Genomic DNA, 27352 nt, shown 5'->3' with positions numbered 1-27352 from the left:
ACCTTGATTAATAGACACATGTTTTCCAGTATTAACAAATCCAGTGTATTCTAAATCATTGGTAGCAGCATTTCAAAAATCTTAAAAAAAAAAATGAATTTTAGTGTAAAAATTATATTTTAAGGAGGAATAGTCAGGGAAGAGTGATGCAAAATCCCATGAGCAATGGGACACCAGGAATTCTAAGCAGTTAGCTGTAAATCACTGTTTTAGATGTCAGACAGGGAATGCATGCTTTGAAAGTAAAGTGCTTTTATGCACAGTTTCCAAATAACAACAGTTTAAGACATAGATATAACCATCCACTTTAGAAAAAAGATAGTCATTTGAAATTAACATTCCCTAAAACAGAAAATCAACAGAATGTTGTTAAATAAAAGGTAATGTTAATATTCTTCAGGGAGAAAAATAAACATCACAAGTGGCAACTCATCCCACTCTCTCATCATTCATATCTGAGTTCATATAGACATTTTGGTTTGCACATCTTTACTAAACTAACACCACATACTTAAATATGAATATCCACGTTTCTTCTTCTCTTTACAGTTGTCTTCTTTCTCTATAAATTTGTTTCATACAAAGAAAGGCTTATAACTTTGTTTTTAAATCTTCTTGCAAGTCATATTTTCCATTATCTATGATGGTTTGGTAAACATCACTGATGGACTGAAAATAAAGAATGACTAGTTTCAAGGGAAAAACAACATCTAGAAGCAGAGCATAGAAAGTTAATCAAGAGTATAAAATGCAAAACTGAGATTTAAGCATAGTTATAATAGTTGATTATGTAAGAAACATGAAGAATATAGATGTTTCTACTATTTCCTCTATGCATAGATCATACACTTTATCATGTCTGTTTGAAATACAACTGAAATTAGATATGAACACCTTGGAGAGAAAAAGTTATTAAACCCCTCCCAGTAAAATTTAAAATTAAAGACATCGAAGCAACCTAAATTGCTTATCCATTCATTAATGGATGAATGGATAAAGAAGATGTGGTATATATACACAATGGAATATTACTCAGCCATAAAAAAGAATGAAGTAATGCCACTTGCAGCAACATGGATGGACCTAGAGACTGTCATACTGAGTAGAGAAAGTTACACAGAGAAAGACACACATCATATGACATCGCTATATGTGAAATTTTTTTTTTAAATGGTACAAATGAACTTATTTACAAAACAGAAGCAGAGTCACAGATGTAGAAAACAAACTTATGGTTATCAGTGGGAGATAAGGGGAGGGATAAACTGGGAGATTGGGATTGACATGTATACGGTGTGTGTATGTACACAGTCATGTCTGACTCTTTGCAACCCCATGGACTGCAGCCTGCCTGGCTCCTCTGTTCATGGAATTTTCCAGGCAAGAATATTGGAGTGGGTTGCCATTTTCTACTCCAGACATAGACACACTACTATATATAAAATAGATAACTGAAAAGGACCTACTGTATAGCACACGGAAACTCTACTCATTACTCTGTAATGACCTACATGGGGAAAGAATCTAAAAAGGGAGGATATATGTATAACAGATTCACTTTGCTGTTTACCTGAAACTAACACAACACTATAAACCAGTTATACTAAAATAAAATTAATTTTGAAAAAAAATATTTAAGGGGAAGTCAAAACATTGAGATTGTTTCATCTTTTAGAAGAAAAAGAAGGTTAAGATAGTGAGCTGAGACTAGTTTTTTTTTTAAGCAAGTTATGGGAAGTAAGAAATAAGACTTTCTTTTCTTCACTGAGGCCGCATAGTGATGAAATAGGCTTACACTACAACAGAACATGTTTAGGTTTGAAAATGAGGTAGACTCTTGATAGTGAGGCTTCTAAACACTGAAAGAGAAGTTCTGGGTTTGTCTTCTTGAAAGTGCTTAAACCTAAACAGGATAAACTCTCATCTTTATGGAATATTCTAAACATGTAAAGAAGGGAAGGAGCGCCTTTTCTAGGTGATTCTCATGATTCAGGACTTTCTTTTTCTCTCTCTTTTTAAAATCACTATTACTCAGAAACAAACACTGCTAAAAAGGCACCAGCACTACTAAATGTCCTTGGCCAAAGGACAGAAAAAGGACACTTCTGAAAGCAACAGAAGTGCCCCCAATGTCTTAGTGGAGAATTCTCAGGAATCTCCCTGTGCTACCCTTTGTTTCATATGATCACAAATATAACCATCACACTATGTTGCCATTATTGCCTATAATAATTGATTTACTATGAACTTGGAATTGTGGGTACAGCTGCTGAAACAACTACTTGTGAACAAAGAGATTAGAACTTATTGTTCGGTGTTCTGTAAAGAGGTACAGTAGACTTTTAGTGGAAAAGTTAACACATTTCACTCTCTGCTTTTTGCTCTCAGTATTCAAAGTCAGACTCATTTCTATTAAATCATTCCCTTCCTGTGACACTAAGTATTTCTGATTCATCTCCAGAAATATGAAACCAATGTGTGTTGCTGGTATTTGCTTAAGAAATAAGGGAAGAAGTCCAGAGTATACAAGGAGGAAAAAAAATATATCCCCAATTTAAAAGAAAAAATAACATATAGCCTACCTCTTCCTACCTGCCACGTTCTCTTCGAGGAACTAGAGATGCATGGATAAATGTGCCCATTGCTAAAGAGTGAAGACAGACAGGAATGAGAAGCAGACATAGAAATAGAGACCTAGGGTGTGAAGAGATGGGAGTTGGTTAGAAGGAAGGTGACAAGTACTGTGTAGATATGCCCAGGACATTTCTGTTCTATGCCTATGATCTTGGTATAATTATCGATAGAGTCCTTTTACCCTCAAAAAGTGGCCTTGTTTGGACAGTAAACTCTATGGTCACCCTATGAATAGCTGTAGCTGTCAAGTCTGCCTGAGGTGGTCTAGAAAGATCTTCCCCAGGATAGGACAGAAAATCAAAGAGATTAAGAATGCTTTGCCATTTGTGTTATCTATATCCAAAAAGAAATTATAAAACTGGGTAGACTGACTGCCTTTCATTTCTCCCAGGGTTGACAGAGGGCTAGAAAAGGTATTTAAGTTCTGTGTGGTGAGGGAAGAGGGACAAGGCAAAAAGATGATCTAAACCCCCTTGTTTGTATATGAAATGCACAAGAGTTGTCATTAAATGAACCATTAAATTACGAATTCCCAGAAGCTTTCAGGATTGGAGGACACGGTAAAAAAAAATAACTAGAAGCCATGATGGGGAATTTTAGAAAGACATGTTAAGATATAATAAAAGGAAGAACATGTTGTACAAACAGAAGTCCTAGAGCAGGATTGGGTTGCCCGTGAGGTTAAGCGCACCGTGTCCCTGGTGGTGTGCAACAGGGACTGAATGGCCCCAGCAAGCAAACTCAGGCACCAGGTCAAGACGCAGACCACAGGACTTTAGGGTCCTTTACACATTGCCCTGAGATTTTACGATTCTGCATGATGCATGGTGTCTTTTTGAGTAACTTTTAAGTAAGAATCTTGTGCTTGGGGAAGTATAAATACCAGGAAACTAAAAGTTTGTGTAAGCTAAAACTTCTTATGATCCAGTCTAAACACACACTAAAAACGGACCAAGGAAAGCCACTGCAGATCTCACTGAGCTCATTCTTTGCTACTCGTGCAAGGTAAGCAGCTGTTAATTAGAGGTGTAATACTCAGAAGACGTGCCTCACTCAGGCCTCCACCTCTCGGACTCATTTTGAGATAGAACAGCTGCAGTCTTGCTAACCAGTTTGATTTGCATAGCTCTGAGTTACATAGGGAAAACCTGTGGCAAAGCTATCATTAAAGAGAAACAAAGCAGAAGACTGAACAAAGGCTACATTCTGTGCAAAGTTGGAAGTTTAGACTGTTTCAGTAATCCTTGTCATGGTAAGAAAGATGTCCGCCCCTCCCCCACACCTAAAAACAAAAGCAGACAAGTGACAAAAGAAGTCTCCCTGGAGGTAACTTAGGAGCAAAGAGTAGGGTGAACTAGAGGCTATGCGTATGAAGAGAGAGAAAGAAGTTGGCATGGACACAGGGAGATGCAGCCAAACACCACCGCACTCATGGCACAAAGATACGATTAGGTTAGAATCCCTTCCACCTCTTCCACAGTGCATTTCAGCCGGACTAGTTCAGGTCCAGGCAAAAGAAACGACATCTTGATGAAGCTCAGCTTTCCCAGAGGCCTAACAAGGATTGCAACACAGTTAAAGTCAGAATAATCTCACCAGGCCTTTTCTATCAAATTCTTGAATATCTACATTTTAAGATGAAAATGTTTTCCAGTAAACTAGGGAGAAATGTCTTCTGCAGGCAGTGGAAGTGACTTTAGTTCTTTAGTGGTTAAGAGTATCAGGGCTTTGGATGAAGGGAAAATAGCGTCACACCTTTGCTACTTACAGATTTATGGCGAAGTATTTGAATTTCTCTAAAGTTTTAGTTTCCACAGTAAAAAGAAATTGATAATACACACACCACAGAGCCATTGTAAAGATGATATTAGACATGTAAATTGTGTTATGCTTGTAGTGTCTGGGAAATGATTATTAACAATAAAATTTTTATTCAGCAAGGACAATTATCCATTTCTGTAACATTCTTTAGTCATGCATACCAAGCTCTGCCTCATGTTTCATCATCACTTTCTGGCTGGTTCTTAACACTCTAGCTCTGTTCCAGCTTTGACTTGCTTCCCTAGATATTGTAAGTGTCTGCCTTCTCGCTTCAGAACTTCATGCTTCCATGTTCTTCAAGAGGTATACCTAGAATCATTTAGAAATTCAGTGCCAATAATGGACAAAATTTGAAATCATTAGGAGAAATACATGGCTTTTAGGAAATACTGTTCTTGAGTTCTGAGGGCATTCTTCATGTATTATGACGTTGACCATGAGATCATTCATGGCAGGTAAACAAAGAATGAAAGTGAAGTCGCTCAGTCATGTCCAACTCTTTGCAACCCCATGGACTGTAGTCTACCAGTCTTCTCAGTCCATGGGATTTTCCAGGCAAGAGTACTGGACTGGGTTGCCATTTCCTTCTCCAGGGGATCTCCCTGACCCAGGGATTGAACTCGGGTCTCCTGCATTGTAGGCAGACACTTTACCCTCTGAGCCACCAGGGATATTATTTTGTACCCTCCTCCTAGGAGGTTAAAATAACTTACTAAAAGTCACTCAGCAATCTCAGATGAAGAATCTAAGGAGACAGTCTTGAATTCTTGACCCAAAATCTGCCCTTTGCTATGCAGAAGTCATCATTGGTAGGATGATCCCAAGTATTAATTTTAGATTATGATATTACCTTTTGCCAAACACTTAAAACGTTTCCTGGATTTGGATAGGGCCTCCGGTTACCCTCAGAACTTGGGGAGAAGGCCATGTAAGTTCTCTTCTCAAAAGTTAAAGCAGTCCTTGTCACCAAGACTATCATATGTTAGATCACATGTCAGCGTCTGTGACACAGTCAGGCCTTGGCTTCTCAGGATCTACTCATTACAAGTGAGTTTATGGGCCTTGAAGCATATGGCCTTGATATATGATCTTAGAGCAAAAGAGCAAGGTATTTCAAGCTGGCCACAATTTTATTGACTCTTACAGGCTTGCTTTGTAGTCATTCCAATAAACTAGATGAAAAATTTCTGATGCTCCAAGCTATCCAGTCCCCAGGACTCCATTTCATGATTCAGAGTCCAACTAAACAACTCAAGAGTGCTTTTGTGTGACACTGTGACCACAGGGATAAATAATTGCTTAGTAATTCTCTTTGAGGCAGAAAATTCTAAACATGGAGAAACCATTTCCCCTTAATGGGAGCCAGAAATCCTGTAAGTGCTTGAAATGGCATTCACAAGTCTGAATGGTAAACAGATAAAAACAGGAGCGCACCAGTTGCACAAATGACTTGCTTGTCACAAACTTGTCATTGCAGTAATCTAACATTTCTTTCACAGAGCCCGATGGAAAGTATGGAACAAACAGGCCCTGCTGACGTTTTGGCTCTGCTAAGCCTTCCTCCAAGCTAAAGCATCTGCAGCATCTTCCTGTTCTAGACCCTTTATCTGCTGAAGTTAGCTGATACTGTGCATGTCAAAGAAATGTTTGACTATTGCATTAACAAGTTGATGACAAGCAAGTTATTCCTGCAACTGAAATGCTTCTGCTTTTAGCAGGCTGCCATTTTGACCTTCATCTTATTATACAGAAGAACCAGAACAGAGCAGAGCCCTGGGAACATTCAGTATTCCAGTATCATTGCCCTAGACTTGAGACCACTGTCTAGGGCTTAGGTGTAGTGGTATAGCGAACATATCTGGCAGTTCCATCAAGTTTATATATGGGATTTTCTGGTAAAACATAAATGGTATAAACACATTGGACTGTCCCAAGATTTCCTATTACTAAAACAAAGTGAGCCACACAGAAATTCATTTCCTCCTCACCCCCTCCACCCCAAACACACACATGCTCATACACGGGCCTGTATATAAAATGTTAATACAAAAGTCCCTTCTTATCCTCAGTTCCACCTTCCCCAGTTTCGGTTTCAGTTAGCCACAGCCATCTGCAGTCTGAAAGCATTAAATGGAAAATTTCAGAAATAAACAGTTCATTAGTTTCAAATTGTACACTGTTCTGAGTAGCATGATGAAATCTCCTGCCATTCCACCTGGGATGTGAATCATCCCTTTGTCCAGAGCACCCCACCAGTTACTCACTTAGTAGGCAGCTCAGTTATGAGATCGACCGAGACAGTACTCCGGTTCTTGTGTTGAAGTCACCCTATTTTACTTAATAATGGCCCCAATGCATAAAAGCGGTAATGCTGGCAAATCAATTATGCCAAAGAAAAGCTGTAAAGTGTTTCTTTTTGTTGAAACGGTGAAAGTTCTCAACTTACTCAGGAAAAAAAGTCGTATGCTGAGGTTACGAAGATCTATGGTAGGAATGAATCTCTCTCAGCGAAATTGTGAAGAAGGAAAAAGAAATTCACGCTAGTTCTGCTGTCGCACCTCAGACTGTAATTGCTGAGGCCACAGCGCACGATGATGCTTAGTGAAGGCGGAAACGTCATTTGATTTGTACAGAAAGATATTTTGAGACAGAGAGATCACATTCACGTAACTTTTATTATGGTATATTGTTATACTGTTTCCATTTTATTATTGGGTGGTGTTAATCTCTTACTGTGCCTGATTTATAAATTACACTTTATCATAGGTATGTATGTACAGCAAAAGCTATCGTGGATATGAGGTTTGGCAGGATCAGTGGTTTCAGGCATCCACTGGGGCTCTTAGAACCTAGCCCCCTTGGATAAGAAGGGGGTACTGTAGCTGAAAGAGTTAATGAAAATTATAACCAGTTTTACACAGTTTTTGCCCGTTCTTGGATTTCCTCCTATCAGTAAGCTCTCCTCACCTGCTTCTCAAGTAGCATAACATCTGAACCAGTCTAAGCCTAATCAGAGCCACACCCTTATCCCCTAGAAAAAGAGCTGTGTCCTTCAGCCTCCTCACAGAAACCTGGGGCAGCCCTTTCTAAAACACCACCGGTTCATCTCCAACTTCAGCAGCCAGTAGGGAGTGCTCACACACTATGCAACTTCAGACTCTTGCCTTTCTGTTTGAGAGGCCCTCCCCTGGCAGGTGGACCCACACTTGGTGTTCCCTGAGTGTGTCTGGTGGGTCCCAGGCTTAGCAGCGTGCAGCCAGAGCTGGAGCCTTAAACAGGAGCCTGGCCTGTTGCCCCCAAGCATTCTGCCTCTGCTGGTGCCTTAGGTGGATCAGCACTTGGAGCAATAGCGCTTTCGCCCCAAAGACTTAGGCCTTTTCATAAAGCGGAGCTTCCATTGTTCATCAAGGTGTCAGTCACCCTCATTCTTTCATACCTCTCTGTAAGGGTTAAGGGCAGTTGCTTGTGTCTTACCTGGTTTAAATGTTGACAGAAAACGCTGCATTCTCAGATTTTTTTTTTCCGGTTGATGCCCCAGATGCTTTCATTTTGAAAAGTCTTGTGTAAAAATGATGATCATTGTTCAGCCACGAGAACTCAAATTTCTTGCCAAAGTAGTAATGGGGCTTAATTTTCTTTTAGATTTGGCAAACTGATCACAATCCTGTCTCCCAGATGAAATGTTTAATTCCCATCCTAGGTATCTCAGACTGTAATCTATACCTCAGCCTCGTTACCTCAGAAGGCAGGTGGGAAAGGTGTGAAGAGTTAAGTATTGCCCCAGGAAAAGGAAGTGAACGTAGTTTGAAGTGGCAGTTACATCTTCTGTCACAGAAAACATGTAAACAAACCATTGAATTTTAAAAGAAATTTTAGTGACTTTTCTCTTCCTTCTTAAAGTTCCTAATATGATTTCTGTAATGATTTTCTGTTTTCTTCATAGAACTTAAATGGCAAAGAAATGATATGCTATTTTTGATTCAGGAAAAAATAAAGATCTTTTTATATGGGAACTCTCTTTTTAAATATACGTTAGGGAATAGATAATGGTAACAAAAAAAAAAATGTTCTCTCTTCCTGTTCAGAGAGATAGATGATTAGTATATGTGCTTTTAATATATATTTACTTACTTATCTGGTTGTTTGTTTATTTTAAGAAAGCAAGAAAGGAAGGAAGAAAACAAAAGCTCTTGTGCTGGAGTGATTTCCTTGGATTCATAGAATGGTGGGACTGGAAACGAGCTTGACGATAGGGCTGTGCCTCTGTGTCACGTGTCCACTTCACAGATATGGACGCTGAGACCAGACCTGTTTTATAACAGGAACAAAGGTACACACAACAGGACTGTGGCAGAGTCAGACCTAAATCGTGGTCTGACCTACAATCCAGCCAATATTCTCTCAGAAATTACATAATTTTTAAAAAACTTTTTCTTTTAAACAAAGAATGATTTACATTGGCGTGCTTAAATCTAACAGGATGTTTGCTTTCGGAAAAACTGTCTGTAAATTAGCTAAGCTAATTCAGGAATGTACAGTTGAACAGTTTTGAGACATTTCTTACCAAGCTATGTTTTATCTGAGTTGTATAAGGAACCATTATAATTTCAATTATTTCTTTTCTCTTATAAGATTTCATAGAAACACTTTTCCTTTCCCATTTTGGCACCTGAAAACATGAATTTTTAAATGAATCTGTTTCTTTTATAAGTATTCATTTAAGTAGGTCATATTCTAGAATTCTTTGAGGTAAAAAATCTTATCAGATTAAAAGAAATCTGTTTTTTATTCCCATTTTTAGCCACATACGAGTCGGTCCTTGTAATCGTCGGTTTCAACAAAACATTAAGTTAAAACATCAATGTTTTTGTTTGTTTTGGTTCTTTCCGTTTAACACAATGGGAAAAAAAATGCATTTACCTTTTTGCAGCTATAATAATTATATACTCCATTTTTCATTTATGCAAAACTTATTTTTGAGGGTTTCCTTTTTGTTTCATTTCTCTATTTTTGCATTTTCCAAACATCTGTACCGTGGCTGGTGGCGAGAGTAGCAGTGGCTGGCACTTTTCCTCCGCGCTTTGAGACAAAGAGAATTGGCTGGAATAAAACCTTGCTTTCCATATGGTTAACTTGAAATACAGCACTGAAAAGGTATTGTCTCTTTTTCTTTTCTGAAACCAGAGGTGAAGCCCAGAAACAAATAGCAATATTAATGCCAAACCACCTGTTGATTCACATCAGAAAATCCTTGGCAATCCCCCACTTCATGTTTGAAACACCTAAATGGATGACTGATCTTCATGCGTTGGTAGCATTGTATTCCTGGAGAATCCCAGGGATGGGGAAGCCTGGTGGGCTGCCGTCTATGGGGTCACGCAGAGTCGGACACGACTGAAGCAACTTAGCAGCAGCAGCATTGTATTAATACATGATGCTGGTCATTCACTTAAGAAAGCCTGGATTCTACACATAGTCAAAGAGTGAATTGAAAGTTTTGCTTTGATTCAACTAAATGATCACTTTGTAAGTACACTTGGCTGTGAAGTGTTTATTGATTCCTGGAACAGTTGGCCCTAGTGTCATGGACAGTGAAGAGGAAAAGATGACACTGGTGTTTTCTTCTACCTTGATTAATTCTAGTTAGGAAAAGCAGTAGTCTGTCCTGTCATTTTTAATGTAAAATGTTTCAAACATATAAAAGTATGAATTATAATGTGAACATACAAGAATCCAGCACCCAAGTTAAACAAACCTCAATGTGGAAAATTTATTTCCAAACCTGTTTTTATCGTGTATTATTCTAAGTTACGTACAGTGAAGTACACAGATTAATTGTATAGCTTGATGAGATTTTATGTGAGTATACATGCATGCAACAATATTCAATCCAACATGCAAAACATCCACAATACCTAGGAGAATCCCTCATGCCCCCTTACAGGCTATATCCTCCAAAACTTTAACACAAGATTAAACACAGCACAACTCTTCTGATTTCTATCATCATGAATTAGTTTTACATAAACCATACATTATGGGTTATATAAAATGAACTTTACTGTATGTGTCACTAAAATCTGAGTCTCTAATTGTTAAACATTATTTCTGGTATTTCCCATTTGCCACCAAAATTGTACTTAACATTTTTGTACATGTTTGGAAGCAAAGGAGGAAATGCTTAACTATAAGAAAAAAAAATATTTTTAAATTTTATTAAATAACTTCTTATTTTTTAAAGTTTAATAACTTTACTAAGAATTATGCAATTTTTCTTTTTCAAGTGATAGTATCGATTTATATTCTCATTAGCAGTCTATGAGACCTTCTCCATATGCTTCACAACATTTGGAATGACCAAGGTTCTTACATTTTTGTCAGACTGAGGGGATTGAATAATATATCATTGAAAATGTTTTTCACTTATAAACCACTGGGATTTCCTCATGCGTGTTCATGTGTGTTGCCGGTTTATATCTTCACCTATGTTCTGATTGAGTTATTTGTTTGGCTACTGTTATGGACAGCTTTTGGTTTTGGTTTTGTAGTTGTTGTAATACTCTGGATTCTCATCTTTTGAGCAATATAGATTGCAAATATCCTTTCCCAGTTTTTAGTTTTCTCTTTTAACTGTATATAGTGGCATTTATTTTTAAACCTTCTGATTTTAATGCAGTTAAGTTTATTGATGTTTTCCTTTATGGTTTGTCCTCTTGCTGCTGCTGCTCCTGCGTCGTTTCAGTCGTGTCCGACTCATTTTAAAAACCCTTCAATATGACAAGATCCTTAAGAAACCTTCCTATATTTTCTTCTAACAGTTTTAAAGTTTTTTCTTTTACATTTAGATCTCTAATCTTCTTGGCATTTGTTTTTGTGTATGGTATCTTACATGCATCCTGTTTTATTTTTTTTTTCCTTGTGGGTAACACAGTCATCCCAGCACCATTTAACAAATTAGTCATCCTTACTCACTAATTTGTAATGCCTCTTTCACCTACATCAAATCTGTTTTTAGTATCTTTATTTCATCCAGTGGACTATTTCTCTATTCTTGTGCTAACACCAAAGTGCCTTAATTACCATTGCTTTATAATGCAATGGTTATTATTATTGCAATTATTGCAATAAGATGCAATGGTATCTTATTATTTGGTAAGGTAAATCTCTCTACATTGTTCTTCCTTAAAATTCTTTTTGCTCCTCTTGGCCTTCTGCTATTCAATGTAAATTTTAGGGTTGTTTAGTCAAGTTTAGCAAAAGCCCTGTTGAATTTTATTTGTATTTACATTAACTTTAGATAGTAATCTGGAGGAGAATGGATATTCTTATGACACTGTGTCTTTTTAACATTGAGAGCTGCACTTGATGAGTTCTTCCTTCCAGTTCTATAATAATGTTTTATAATTTTCACCATAAAAGTCTTGCTTGATCTTATTTGTTAGAATTCCTCTCATATGACTTAATTTTCATGATATTATGTATAAAATCTGTTTTCCACTTTATTGCTTATTTGTTATTATTGGTGTGTACTCAACAGCTTTGCTGAATTCTCTTACTAGTTCCACTGGCTAAACTGAAATTCTCCTAGGTTTTCTACATGGACATGTGTATCATTAGCAAATAATTCCAATATATCTCTTAATTTTCAATTCCAATTTATCAATTAATTTTCAATTCAATTTATTTTTCCTGTCATATTGCATTACTGAGACCTCTATATACTACTACTACTACTAAGTCGCTTCAGTCATGTCCGACTCTGTGCGACCCCATAGACAGCAGCCCACCAGGCTCCCCTGTCCCTTGGATTCTCCAGGCAAGAACACTGAAGTGGGGTGCCATTTCCTTCTCCAGAGATCTCTATATAGTGTGGAGTAAAAGCCATGACATTAGGAATGTTCTGTTTCATTCTTTAATGGAAATGTTCTGGAAATGTGATATTTGCTTGGGATTTTGATAAATCAAAATTATTATTGAAAAGTTCCCATCAGCTATTTAAAGTTTGCTAAGTATTTTTAATCAAGAATACTCGGGACTTCCCTGGTGGTCCAGTGGCTAAGACTCCATGCTCCCAGTGCAGGGAGCCTGGGTTTGATCCCTGGTCAGGGAACACGATCCCACTTGCCACAACTAAAGACCTGGTACAGCCAAATAAATAAATAAATTTTTTTTTAAAAAAAAGAATACTCATTGAATTTTATCTAATGCATTTTCTGCATCAATAACATGATAAAATTTCCCACTAATATGTTAGTATTTTATATGATACTAAGACATTTCTTAATAGTCAACATTTCTTACATTCCTGCAAAAAAAAATTTTTTTTACTTGGTCCTGGTGTGTTTTTTAAATCCAGTCTTGAGTTTAATTTGCTGATAATTTTCTATATATGTTTGCATGGGGAGATTAGTCTTTTCTTAAAATTTTTATTATAGACATTTGGTGTTATGGTGATACTAGCCTTGTAAAATAAGTTGAGCAACATTTCTCTCTTATTTTTTTCTATTTCTGAAACTATTTTTATATTATACAGATTACCTATTCTGAAGATTTGGTTAGATTTACCTCTAAAATCATCTGGACCTAATATTTTGTATTAGTAGGTGGTAGGTAGTGTAAGGTAGATGTTATATTATCATCAGTTCCTTTACTTCCATAGCTATTGCTTTATTCAAGTGTTATAGTTCTTCTTAAGTCAATTTTAAGGAGGTGTTTTTGGAAAATATACAGTTAACAGTTAATCTACACTTCAAATTTATTTGTACAAAGCTCTTCATAAATTCTTATGATATTTAATTTTATCTTTAGATATGTTCCCTTCTTATTCCTAATATTATTTATATTAACCTCTTCTCTTCTTTTACTGGCTGTTAGACACTTTTGTGTTTTATTTACTTTTTTCAAAAATTGTCTTTTGAGTTTGCTTATTGACTTGATTGTGTCTTTGCATTCTATATCATTACTTTATGCTTTTGTCAACATTATTTTTTCTTTTTATTTTATTATTTAGATCATTTTTTCTAGATTCCTGAGTTGATTTTTTCTCATTCAATTTTAATACTTTTTATTGTTTTTAAAATGAATCTGTCTCGAAATTCTCATTCAGGTGTCTCATTAGCTGCATAACATGTCTTGATATATAGTTTTGTTTAATTTTAAATATTTTGTAATATCTCTTTTGATTTATTTTTTACCCTTAATTAGAACTGTATATTTCTAGGGACTTCACTGGTGGTCCATTGTTTAAGATTCCATGCTTCCAGTGCAGGGGCACAGGTTTGATCCCCAGTCAGGGAAATAAGATCCCACATACCATGCATTGCAGCCAAAAAAAAAAAAAAAGTATATGTTTCTACATGGCAAACATGTATTTACTCTATTTTTATTACTGATTCTGAATTCAATTCCATTATAATGAGATGTGTTGTATATAGTTTTGATTGAAAAAAATTTTTTTTAATTCTTTTCTGACCTAGTACATAGATTTTATTGCTGGGCTTAAAGTTCATTGCAAATACACTCATTTTGAAATCATTATCAGACAATTCTATAAAATCAAATTTATCTGGAGTGAATATTCCAGTTATTAATTTTGTGGTTGTTTTGCATTCCTATAGACTAACAACAAAGGATCAGAAAGAGAAATTAAGGAACAATTCCATTTACCATCACATCAAAAGAATAAAATAGCTAGAAATGAACTTCCCTTGCTGTGTTTTAGAATTTTGTTTTGCAGGTTAATGTTGGTCATAAAGCTTTTTTGTCTTCCCTCTTGGCACTCTCTCTCTAATTTTTTCATACCTCCTTGACTGATGGTTTTCCAGTTGCCTCTATCTGCATTCCTGGCTTTCTCGTCCCAATCCAAATCTTATAATGGTGTCTTTAGCTTACCTTTAAGAATATTTGATCATGAGACTGAATCTATACCTTCATCCTTCCACCTTTCAGTGCCTGCAGCTCTGTATAAGATATTGCCCCAGGCAGCAGATGGCCATATTTTTTACAGCCTCTTGTTGAAGTAGCAAAACAGACTTAGGTCCACCATTTCATATGGAACACTTTTGGCCCCATTACTCCAAAAACCTAGATTCCCAGCCACCTCTATGTGCTTCTCTATCCAGATTTCAGTAGGCTTATGGCTTCAGCCCTCCTCACTGTTTTTAGTTTCTTTGCAGAAATGGTTACTTTCTTCTTTTTAAGTCTCACTCTGCCTCTTTAGATTTTTTCATTTTATATTGTATCAGTTTTTTCACTTATCAGTATATCTTGTATAACACTCCTTTGATTTTTACCTCTCTTTCATTTAGATACACCATTTTAAAACAAATATTACAAATAATATTTATTATTATTGATTATTTAGTGGTGCTGGGCACTGAACTTTATAGATAGTTTTATTCAATCCTCTCTATATAGTCACTTTCATTCATGTTTTATAAACTAAGGAAATTGATATAAATAAGCTAAGTAAATTTCTCCTTAGGAAAGAGGTGATGACTAGTAAATGCAGAAGTAATATTTAAATTCAGTTTTCTCCACTACAAAACTAGTATTCTTAAAGTACTATTGTATGGTTAGATTTTGTGGAATTTTAAGCCTATGTTATGGTTTTTATTTTAATAATAAATTAATTGACTTAATATTTATTGTTGTAAAAAATGAGTATTTTCTATGTTATTCTGCCTTCTTGGTTCTCTCTGTCTTTTTCTCTTATGGTATATAACTGTTTGTTATTAGTATATCAATTTAGAAGTTTTAAAGCAAAGTTTATTTTTCTAATAATGAAGAATACTAGAAAATAATAAATAGTATATATTATTAGTAGTAGATGTAATAGATAAAATAAATACTAAAATAATATTAGAAAAAGTAGCAGTTATTTTTTAAAACATTAACTATTTTTTAATTATCGCTGTTAAAGAAATCATATGCTGCATGAAATGAGAAATTTAGGGTGCTGCTTCTTCATTCCTCTCCTCCTACCCACTTTCTCAGTTTTTGTTATAATGCATTAGTCAGGTATAGATTATTATCCATCTCTGTGATATAGCTGTGGAGAGGATAATCACAGAAAGCTGGATCATTTCTTCAGTAATAGAGAGCTTCTGGTATGTGCTTAAACACGTTTGTTGAGTATGAAATGAATAGGCCTAGTTTGTGTGCACACACATTCACACAGAGAAAGAAAACATAGCTAAGATCTCTTTAGCGTCCTCTAGCACTGGATGACCCACCTATTCATTTAAACGTTGGATATTGTAACTGTTTAACTGCCATATGATTTAATAAATACTCTTTCTGTCAATTTAGTTGGGCAAACACATGCTTTTAAATCAACCCTTTACAATCAATGAGCTTCTATCCAAGTTAGTTCAAGTCATAGCTATTCCCACATCTACCCCTTCTGCCCTACCCTATCCCTCTAAATAATTAGTATATTTGGCAACTCCCAGTCTCACAGCCCATTCTCCTACAAAATAGTTTGTGTTGTTTACTATTTAAATAGAGGCACATTGACATAGTTCTTTTTAGGGTAGTTCTTATAATCCCCAATTATTGTCAGAGGAAATTCTTTATAGAAGTTGCTAGGAAAATTGGATTTTCCATTGAATACCACTAAATATGAGCACTCCAGTATTCTTGCCTGGAGAATCCCAGGGATGGGGGAGCCCGGTGGGCTGCTGTCTCTGGGGTCACACAGAGTCGGACATGACTGAAGCGACTTAGCAGCAGCAGATATTAGCAAGAAACTTAATGATGATCTTGCAATATGCTAGAATAAAAACACCATGCTTCTATTGTAGCAAAGCAGATTAAGTAAAACAATATAGATTAACAAGAAGAAAGCAAACTAGTATAAACTGGGTCATTTGCTGATGTGCAAATTTTATGAAAATTTTAATAACACATTTGATCAATTTATAAGTACATTATTCATGTTTAGAAGAACACTCAACCCTTCTATGTGACATGATTTTAACAATCTTTTGTCCATAAGAACAGATTGAAATTAAATGGGTTTCCTAGCTGTTTCTATTCTTTAAATTATACAAATGATTTTTTTATTATTCCCTACTTAAAGGCATTGAACTAGGAATTGGGAGACTTGGTTTCTAGTCCCAGTTCTATCATTTAACTAGCTCTATGACTTTGAGTAATTTATTGAACTCTTTGAGTCAGTTTCTTCACTTATAAACATAAAAAGTTGGGCTTCAAGCTCTGTAAATCCCCTTTCAAGACTCATATCTAGTATTCAATATTGGGTGCATGTGTCTCTGTATACTCACATATATGTACTCACATATAAAAAGTTAACTGCATATAAGTTCCATATCTCAATAACCTATGTTAATCAACAGAATTCATAAGGACATAGCCAAGAATGGGATTAATTTTCCCCTGAAGATGGCAGTTGAATTTAGCTAATAGATAAATAATAACTGGGAGTTAATGTAGGATCTTAGTCAGCACTGACATGACAACAGCAGTATTTTCAGAAGTCCTGTTAGGCAGCAGTGTACAGAATGGATCAGAATGGAAGAAATATGAGCTACAGACTAGGCAGACATGATGTCCAGGCTCAGGATTAGGTAAGGAGAGTCTACGGTATAGTGACAGCATCAGAAATGAAATGGAAGCAAAAGATAAGAAGGTACTGAGACGTTCAGTACCTATTTGTTCAAAAAAATCTAAAAAGATTATAAAAAGAAAAATTATGAAAGAGGAAATGCAATTGTCTGATAAACATATGAAAAAATATTTTAACTCACTAGTACTCAAAGACATGATTTATAGAAACAGTAATCTTTAATGCTGATAAATGCACAGTAAAACTGTCATTCATATAATAGTAATTGTGGGGGGTCATGTGTTGACACCAAATTCTGAAAGGTAATAGGCATTACATTATCAAGAAACTTTCTTTAAAAAATGTATCTTTTGGCCCAGTCATTTAATTTCTAGGAATTTATCTACAGGAACCCGAAATTCAAAGATTTGTGTACAAAGACCTATTCATCACAATGTCATTTATAAAAGTAAAAGAAGAGAAAATCTTAAATATTTAATCAAATAAATTATTAAGCAAATTATGGAACATATGTATATATTATTTGTATAAAGTTATTAACTACAGTTATTAATTTTAAAATATTTTAAATATTAATTTACTAGGAAATGTTCATGAAACATTGTAACTGAAAATGCCTGATCCAAAAGGAACTTGTATACCTGACATGGTCCCAAATTATCAATAGAAAAATGAATGAAAGTATTTGGTTACATCAAAGGAAATACATTAAAATGTGAATAATACTAGTACCTCCTCTGTATGATGAAATGAAGTGATATTTTATTTCTTCTTTTCCTTAACTTTTCTAAATATTCTGAAAATACTCTAATGATTAGAAAAGTAAAAAATTTTAAGCAAACAGTAAATAATGTAAATAAAAATAATTCCAAATCTGATAATAATTCAGCTTGAGAAAAGAACACATGTCTATTATTTATCACTTCATAAAGGGATTAAAATGTCTTCCTTTTCCAATTTATTAAGCTTTTGAAGTACTTGAGATATCAATTTTTAGAATCTTATCATCTAAAATATGATATATATTTTCTACATCATATCATATACTTTCTATTGCCCAGTGTTTCCCAGAGTTTCTTTCTTTCTTTCTTTCTTTTTTTGGATTCTTGAACATTTGCCTTAGGTTATCAGCCTGTGCTTTCACATTCCAGAACCTCATTTTTTTAGTTCATCAATCAGCTCTGACATTAATATGCTCAGGTCACATCTGCATGTATATGAGCTTATCTCAAGGGAAGAAATCTTGAGTACTCTTTGTTTTCAACCGTTTTTAACTTCTAAATTTCTCATATTGTAAAAATTTCATAATCCAATAATAGCATTTTAAGTAACTGAAACAGATGAAAACAAAGGACATAGCCAATATGTATCTATAGGTCACTTTTATTGAGTGGCATGACCTACTACTGATAACATTTATCAGGCATCCATCTCAGAAGGAAAATTTCAGCTGCTTTATGTAAGAATGAATAAACATAATGACTAACTTGGCTTTGTACCCAGAATTTAGCCAAAAAAGAAACCCGGTTGGATGCCAGAAAGAATAAACCACATAAAGTTTTATCAGCCCAAAGTACACAAGTAACTCAGTCTGCCCTTTTTCTAACAAAACTATATAAGTAAAAATGTAATCTTAAAAAATCAAAATTCCTTACACTGGCCAATGGCAAAAAGTGCTAGAGTAACTAAAAATTTCCAGACCACACCCTTTTTGCTTTCTGCCCAGAGAAGAACCATTGTCTTTCTAACTCAGGCCCCCACTGAGCACAAGGTAAACCAGAACCATTTGCTTACATGTTCATCTCTGTTTTCTGAACTGTAAACCTAGTGAAGGCAGAGGCTGTGTCCTATTTAGCTTTTATACCTCAGGTTTTGGCAAAATGCATAATTGTTGAATGAATTAATCAAAGATCAGCAATTTAGTTTAGATGATTTTAGTAATTATAAAAATACAGAGGAGAAGAGTTACTTGAATACAAATGCTGACATCCTATGTATTATAATAAATAACCAACTTTATTAGTATTTAGGCACTGTACCTCATTTACAGTAATGTTATCATTTTATTTTAGGTACTTAACACCCTTTACAATGATGTTACCACCAAATCATGAACATCTTTGAAAGTAAACACCTTTCAAGAACGTATTTTTCCACAAGGCTAAGAGCTAGAGTTAAAACTTAGGAACTCTTGCAATAATCAGTGTGACATTCAAAACAAGAAATTATTACATCTCTCTGAATCTCAGTTTCCTCATCTGAAAGAGGGGAATAGTAATAACACTTAAGTTACAATCCTTATTGTAGGGATCAGATGAGATTGTTCATATTAAACATGACTATCTAGCCTTTGGGCTATCGTTACTATCATTAATGCCTCCCAGGTCAGCTATTTGTACCTGCACATATATCTTGACAACTGGGACAGAAGGAACAAAGGTATACTAGCATTCTATCCCTGGGTGTAGAATCAGAGAACTCCATCAGTTCAGTTCAGTCGCTCAGTCGTGTCTGACTCTTTGCGACCCCATGAATCGCAGCACTCCAGGCCTCCCTGTCCATCACCATCTCCCAGAGTTCACTCAAACTCACGTCCATCGAGTCGGTGATGCCATCCAGCCATCTCATCCTCTGTGGTCCCCTTCTCCTCCTGCCTGCAATCCCTCCCATCATCAGAGTCTTTTCCAATGAGTCAACTCTTCGCATGAGGTGGCCAAAGTACTGGAGTTTCAGCTTTAGCATCGGTCCTTCCAATGAACATAAGCCAGTGCTTTTCAGGCTTCAGTAGCCTAAGAATTACTTGGGAAGCTTGTTCAAAATGTAGATCTTTGAGTTCCACCTCAAGAGATACTCATTCAGTTTAGTTGCTCTGGGATGAAACTCTGAAATGTCTTTTTAGCATATTCCTCAAGAGATTCCGATGCAGGTGGCTCCAGACCAAGCCCTAAGTGACCTTGACATGATAATTCCATCCCAGCCTCGATTGTGGATTCCCTCCAGTCCATGGCTTCATTGCTCGGGACTCAGTCTGTCTGCTTCATCCTGTATGGCTTCACTAGTCCCACCCCTCACCTCACCCACTAACAGCAGAAGAGAATAGAAAGATAGGATCAATTGGGAAAACTTGAGTAGCTGCAGTTAATTATCTGTTATTTTGTATTTTGCACTAATGATATTCTGCATTAGTCCAAAAGTGAGCAGACTTGAGAAGTAAGCTTGAATTTAAGAATGATCATTTTCCCCAGGTAACTATAGAATTACTAACTATAGTGAAGTTTATCTCTTTTTTTTAAATGAAATTGCTATCTATAGAACTTAGACGAATAAGCACAATTGAAGTGCAAAGTGTTAAATGCATGCTTTGATTTAGTCAATGCATTTGCACATTGAAGTAATTAGGATGTATTTAAAAGCATTCTGCTTACAATACTTCACTCTCCATTTCCTACAAATCAAATTAGTGAGGGGTAGATTTGATTTTGACATCATTTTGAAAATATTTTCTTTTTCTTTTTTTAATTTTCTTAGAGTTACATTTTTACAAAGTTTAATACACAACCAACTGTGACTAAATTCATAAAAACCAAACAAAAAGTCCAAAGTGCAGGAAAATGAAAAACAGCACAGGGTAATATGCAGTAGAACAATGTAAATCAGACCTCAAATATAGTTGTAATAACACACCTTATCCGTGTCTGATCAATTAACAACAAATACTTATGCAGATAGCAAATAGCTCATTCTTTGATCGAGAGCCCCAAATTTAATTATTCATCTCAGTCCAAATAAATATGAAAAGGCAGCCAACTCTTAGAAAAATCTTAACCATCTCCTGTTTTCATCGTACTATATGTAATGCAATGAATGAATGTGAAGAAAGAATATGAAGATTGTTTTCCTTGTTTGTTAACAAAGCATTCAAGCAGGATTATTTATTTTTGAATAGATTTGGCAGAACCAAGACATGTTTATGGAGCTATGTTTCACAGACAAAGACAAACCCAAGTTTAAATCCCAACTCTGCACACTGTATTATCTTTGACAAATTATTTCACCCTCCTCAGCCTCAGTTTTCACATATGTAAAATGAGGGTAATAATATCCATATTGCAAAATCATTTTCTTATCATGCAATATTATATTGAAAGTGTTTATGATTTAATATGCATGCAATAAGTGGCAGTTATTAGTATTAATTCAAGAAGAAAGTTTGAAGGAATAAGAACCTAAAATCCTCAGAAGAAAAAAATACTAAAAAAAAATTCTGTATTCTTACTTCCCCAGAGACTATTCACTGATTTTAATCCTACAGTTTTATCAGGATTACTACAGGAAGGATTGTTTTGCCTTTATAATCTTCTTGCCACCCAAATTGCTGTTCTTAATGTACATCAGTGACCTCAAAATACATGTTGATAAATACCCTTTGTACAATTGAAGTGCACATTTGAATGACTATAATTTTTAATCTCAATTATTATCAGAGTCTTTTGCTGACAATAAATAGCACTTTGAACTGGGCACAGGTTAGATAAGTCTAATTCCCCTTATTTTTTTCTATACTACATTTATAGTTTTAGAAGTATACATGGTAATGCACAGAAGTGAAGGGGTGATGGAATGGACAAGAATAGTAGACTCACTGGGGCTTCTTGGAAACAAAGATGGTGTCCTGTTCTGCCTTGTCTTCAATGACTAGTTCTGTATTTCATATGTAGAGAATTCATTAAATGTTTGTTGAAACAAGGAAAAACAAAATGCTAAGAAAATACTTGGATAACATCAAGGAGCTGACTCAGAAGTCATAGGTGCAGGTAGGAGGCAAAGATCTTAAGACTTATTTACGGTCATCAGTACTCCCTCAGTTAGATTCCATGTGGAATATCAGCCATTTATACTCAGAGCCACTAATTCTTAGCTGGAGGAAGCAGCTAACCTAGGAACAGTCACTGATCTTCAGTCAGAGAGCCATGACACAACCTTCACTTCAGAGCTAGATAGAGCCATGGAGATTTTCTAATCCAAGGGCCTCATTGTTCAGCTAAGAGAATATAATGACTTACTCAAACACATGTTGGCAAGGTTTGTTGATGTTCAAACTTTGATTTCCTGACTCTGGTCCAATTCATTTTATCTTGTAGTGTGCTGCCTTTGTGTCCCCCACTATCTCCCAGAGGGTTCCTATATATCCACTGTGGCTTCTCTTTCTATGACCAAGGCCATGCAAGGAAGCATTCAGCAATGCCTCTGATGACAGTCATCTCATCTATTATGGCATTTTCCATAGACCCTATAAAGCCATAATAAAGAGATTCTTCCTTATCTTTTAATTCAATTTTAATCAAGAAATAATCTTTATTGAGTTATTATTAACCATTAACAGCTCATCCAAATTACTTAGCTCCTTTTTAAATAATCGTTAGCTGATGCTGAAGGGAATGGAGAAGAAAGAACCATTATAATTTGAGGAGAGAGTGGAGTTCTGTCCTTGGGGTGTTATCCAGGGGAAGGCAAGGCCAGGTGGGCTGTGACCAGGGGCGTCCAGAGTACCTAGGAAGTCACTCAAGGATTTGAATCTTAGAAAAGGAGAGGGGAGATGAGAAGCGGTAAAGGAATAGAAGAAAGAGGAAGGACAAGAGGGGATGGTTCTGCAGCTAAACTTAATAGTTTGGTCTTCTGGTTCATTGCCTACTATATTTGTCCCTACTGTGCTCAATGGAAAAGCTTTGTGTTCAGGTCAGTTGTGTCCTGTTAGAATTTATTTATATTGCCACTGTCAAGTAATGACTAGAATTCCTTGAATCCAGTATTAATGACAGCCATAAAAGGAGAAATAAAGCTTTCCGTAGGTAAATATCTCCCCTCTCCACCTAAAGAATGGAGAAGTGTTGATGGGCTGTTGATGGTGAGTCAAATTGGCATACCAGGAATTTTTATAAATGGTTTTCCCATGCCTCACTGAATTTGTAGCTGAGACTTTAGTTGTATACCAGCTGTGCGTGCAAAATCTCATAATTATTCTTACTGTATTAAGCATTTTATAGCAATTTTAGCTCTAAAATGCTATGCAATAGTTTTTATGCAAGCGTACCAGACATGTAAGCTGTTCCAATGAAAACATTTCCTTTCATTTAGACACGTGGTTTTAGGTTTCCAAACTTAGCTCTTTGCATTGATGGAAGAATCTTTAGGAAAGCCATCAGGTTTTTTGGAGGGAGAAGGGGAGGCAGTTGGATGTTCTTGCACATACTTTATTTCTTCAAGCAGCCTTATCAGAAAAGGGGCATTTCACTAATTGTACATTACTGATATTAGTAAATACTGCTGCTGAGTCCTGGCTCCCCCCCAGTCTGTCCTGTTGAGAAAGGCACTGAAGAGGAAGCGAGGGTTATCTCTGCATCCCTCTGGGGTATAATGACAAGCAGGCAGAAGGACTTGGACTTAACCTCTCTGCAGAAGGCTGACACCTTTAACACTGCTGCACATGCTGCTGCACCCTGCAGTGTCAAGTCTTGGGCCTGAGCCCAAAACTGGTGTGGAGTTTGAACCCTTGGCATTCTGGCTCAGGGCCAAGTGCTATCAATGGAACCCCACTGACACCTTTAGTTATTCTTCCTAGATTAGGATAGTAATTTACTTGTCTCTTTGATTTCAAGTGTCTGGTTTTGTTTCCAGATGCCTCCCAGCTCATCTGTATTCCAGGGATTTCAAAAGACTTTAACCTCATTGGTTCTTTGCTTTGTCAGTTCCATTTGGTGAACACAGGAGGGATACAGAGACTAGAGAGCAGTAAGGGAGGGGGCGGGGTGTGTGTGTGTGTGTGTGTGTGTGTGTGTGATGTAGTGGGCATGTGGGGAGGGCCTGGTGAGACTGCAGGAATAAATAAAAGGCATGTTCACTTTCAGAATATCAGCTATTATCCCAGAGCAAGTCAGGATGGAGTATAAGAGGTGATGCGTAGGACAATGTAGTGAAAAATGTCATTAGACAGATTCATGTGTAAAAGCCCTCCAACCAGCAGTAATCTCAAATTCCCCCAAATGATTGCAATATATGGAAGAGATGGAGAGACCATAGAAATTTTATCCCAATGCCAATAAGGTAACAGCACTTGGATTTAACATGCTATGGTAGGAAAAGGCATTTATGCAGGGGTGTCATTTCATGTTTACAAGGCCCTGTCTAGAACCGTTTATTGATTTTACTGCTGTTCTTTCCCCAGGACCCTGTAGATAGATAATCGCTAGAAATGTCCATCATTAGCAGGGCAATGAGTACAACCATCGCACTAAGAAAAAGATACACATAGGACCCTGCCAGCAGGCATCAAACCAGGGGGTGGGAGGAGAGTCACACAATAACACGTGCAGCTATAACTCCAGGCAAACACACACACAACACCCTGTGTAGCCATTGCACTGAGAAAATACACACAGCCCCCTATGCTGCCATCACACATCAGGAAAATACACACACGACACCCCTATGTAACCATCACACCAGGCAAAAGCAGAGACATAAAATGCTAAGTCAATAGGAATGAACAGCTCGTAAAAGCCTACTGGAATAGATCACATCACAGCCAGGTACATCTGTTCTCAGCACTAACCATTATCGTTAGCTTAAAATGCTTAAAATCACTGCGCATCCTCAGGTCTAGGGACAGATTATTCCAGGAAGATTCTGCTAAATAGATTTGGCAATGCAGTGAAAGGGACCTCTACTACATTTAAGTGATGCATTTTGCATCTCAAAGGCCATCAACTATATTTAGAGGAACTGTGTGATTGAAGAACAATGCTCTAGGATGGGAAGGCAATTTTTCTGGCCCTTCTAAATCTGGGGGTGATTTTGACCCCAACTTGAGTTAAGTGGGTACAATTGAATGGAAGCGATCAGACTGGGAGATGACTAATAAAAGCAGAATTGGAAACAGCTTTCATCTGTGCTGTAAAGTAAGCCACTCTATCCTGTTTTAAACTGGAACTCTCAGGTGGGATGTCATATCCAGAGGTCTTGGTGAGGTCAAACTTCAAGCCACCGACTTGAGATAAATAAGTAGTAACTACAATCCTTGCCTCATAGGGGTGTCTGCTCAACTAGGGGGAATAAAGGAACCACCCACCTCTTCTTTTGCCAGCGCCTTCTCTTTATACTCTTGCCTTGGTCTGTGATGTTATCCTAACTGTGTGACACAGGGGTTATGGCACTGTGAGGGAAACTCGGCATGTCCTTCTGAAGAGAGGCCCAAAAAAATAGAAAGAGTTTCAAGCTCACAGTTCCATGTTTCAATTACAGTGGCGTTATGTGTTTCTACTGAGTGAGACATGTTTCAAGCTAGCTTGTTAAGAATGATTTACACCATAATTCTAGGAAAAAACAAATGTGAGTGACTGAGATTTGAAAGGGAAGAGTAGGGGGGAAGTGCCAGACTAAACGAATCCTAAGTAAATAGGGTGAGGTTGGGTCTTTTTTTCTTCTTTTGGTGTTTTTTGTTTGTTTGTGGGTTTTTTGTTGTTGTTGTTGTTTAAAAAAAAAAGAAAAAGCAGAAGCGAAAGATGTATTGTTGGTAGTTACTTCTTTCACCTGGGTTAAATAAAGCAAAAGAAAACAGAACTGCTCCATTTGCTCCATGTAAAAGCAAATTTTTAGGAGAGGACAGGTATTTCTCTTAAATTTGCAAGATAGCATCTTACTGGGAATAAGTGGTACTGGAAATAAGAACTAAGAGTTACACTTTTTTTACCAAATGTGGCAGAAAAGGTTTTGTTAGGGTGAGATAAGCATTTTCCATAAAACAATGAGGTCGTGACACGAGGTAATTACATGGTGACTGGGATACACCGCATGCCATACTGGAGAAATTGCATGATACCTACGTGGTAGCACTAGTAACTCTCGTTATCACTGCCTTATTATCTTCTGATAACTGTATAATTAGTTTGCGTCACCAAAGCACCCTAAATGTACGCCTGTTTCCAGCTACTCTGGTAGGAAAAAAAAAATAAACTTTTTTGCAAGGGGGAAAAAAAGCTAATGAAGAAAGTTGCCAAGAACAGATATTTTGTAATCTGTGCTAAATCTCTGCTGGAAAACATGAACAGTAACGAAGCTGAGAAGACAGTAAAAGAAATTCGGGGCAAGGTGCCAGACGCCCAGACGGAAGGAGAATGTGGACCAAAAGATTGCGACAATCGGGTAATTATGGTTTATGAATTTCAGCTTTAATCTGTAGTTCAGTGAGTCCTGATTAAATATCTGTTAAACACAATTAAAGTTTGTTTTTGTATTTCACCATCTTGATCAGAATAATTAGAGACTGCGTGTTTCATGTCAAAAGTAGCAAGAGGAATTTTAGTGAATGAACATCGTTTTTAAAAGCCATTTGTAGCACCAGCTGTTGGCATTATTTTATATTTTAGTGTTATCAGCATAAAGATGGTCCTCTGGATGCTGAATAGTTTCTAGCAGGACAAGGATATTATGCTGTCATGATGGGCCTGTGTTGATGAGGCTGGAATGTTTAAGGGCTAGTGTTCACTGAGATAGTACATGGGCGAGATGCAGGTCAGGGAGACAGGTCTTTTTAAGTGAGATAAGAAGGAAGTCATCTGAGTTAAGTTTATCCAAGCAAGGATCAGAGGGAGGAAATTTCTCATGGTAGAGTCATACCTTAACACCTGCAAACTCCAGGAGACAGTGAAAGACAGGGAAGCCTGGTGTGTTGCAGTCCATGGAGTCACAAAGGGTCGGATACAACTTAGCAACTGAACAACAGTCGTGTGTTAACATCTGCAAATGCTGGTTAGCTTATTCAGACAGATTGTATACAGTGCCTGAAGGCAGGCACAAGACAGATATGATGGGAAGTGTGGGAATCTGTCCTGGTTGGTTCTTGGTTAAAAATCTGTGTCTTTATTTTTAGAGTTAATAGAACGTACTACTGAAAGAACTTACCATATTAATAATTCTTTAACTAGAGATAGTAGTATGAATTCTGCCGAAAGGACAAGTTAGAATATAAGTAGGACTAACTGAAACTAGGTTTGGTTTGTAAGACCCTACAAACCAAAACTTAGACTATGATTTCCTCACACTATGCCAAAAGTGAGGCTAGAGAGTTAAGTTTCTGTGTCTTTAAAAATTATAAGTGGGTATATGTAAAATTTTCTATGCAGCTGTAAAGAAATATAATACTATCTTATTTTCAATTTGAGTCCTGGAATATTTTGAACACAGCAATAGAATAATGGACCTGTTCCCCAAAGAGCGGGCATGCGTGCTTAGTCACTTCAGCCATGTCTGACT

At 36.5% G+C, this 27352-nt stretch overlaps 1 protein-coding gene across 26 annotated transcripts in view; it reads left to right on the top strand.

Moving 5' to 3' along the window:
* Window positions 1-27352, top strand: part of ZBTB20 (zinc finger and BTB domain containing 20) — an 869399-nt gene that overhangs the window by 578442 nt on the left and 263605 nt on the right. For 6 of the 26 annotated variants that reach the window (XM_045166313.1, XM_045166341.1, XM_045166164.1 and 3 more), the window contains one exon: window positions 9510-9609. The exons of the other annotated variants lie outside the window; for them this stretch is intronic. The gene's annotated coding sequence lies outside the window, so the exon portion shown is untranslated. The remainder of the gene's footprint in view (window positions 1-9509; window positions 9610-27352) is intronic. 26 annotated transcript variants of the gene reach the window in all.

The sequence above is a fragment of the Bubalus bubalis genome, chromosome 1 (genome assembly GCF_019923935.1).
Source record: "Bubalus bubalis isolate 160015118507 breed Murrah chromosome 1, NDDB_SH_1, whole genome shotgun sequence".
Taxonomy (NCBI): domain Eukaryota; kingdom Metazoa; phylum Chordata; class Mammalia; order Artiodactyla; family Bovidae; genus Bubalus; species Bubalus bubalis.
The sequence above is the reverse complement of the archived record's forward strand: the minus strand, read 5'-3'. Positions and strand labels throughout refer to the sequence as shown.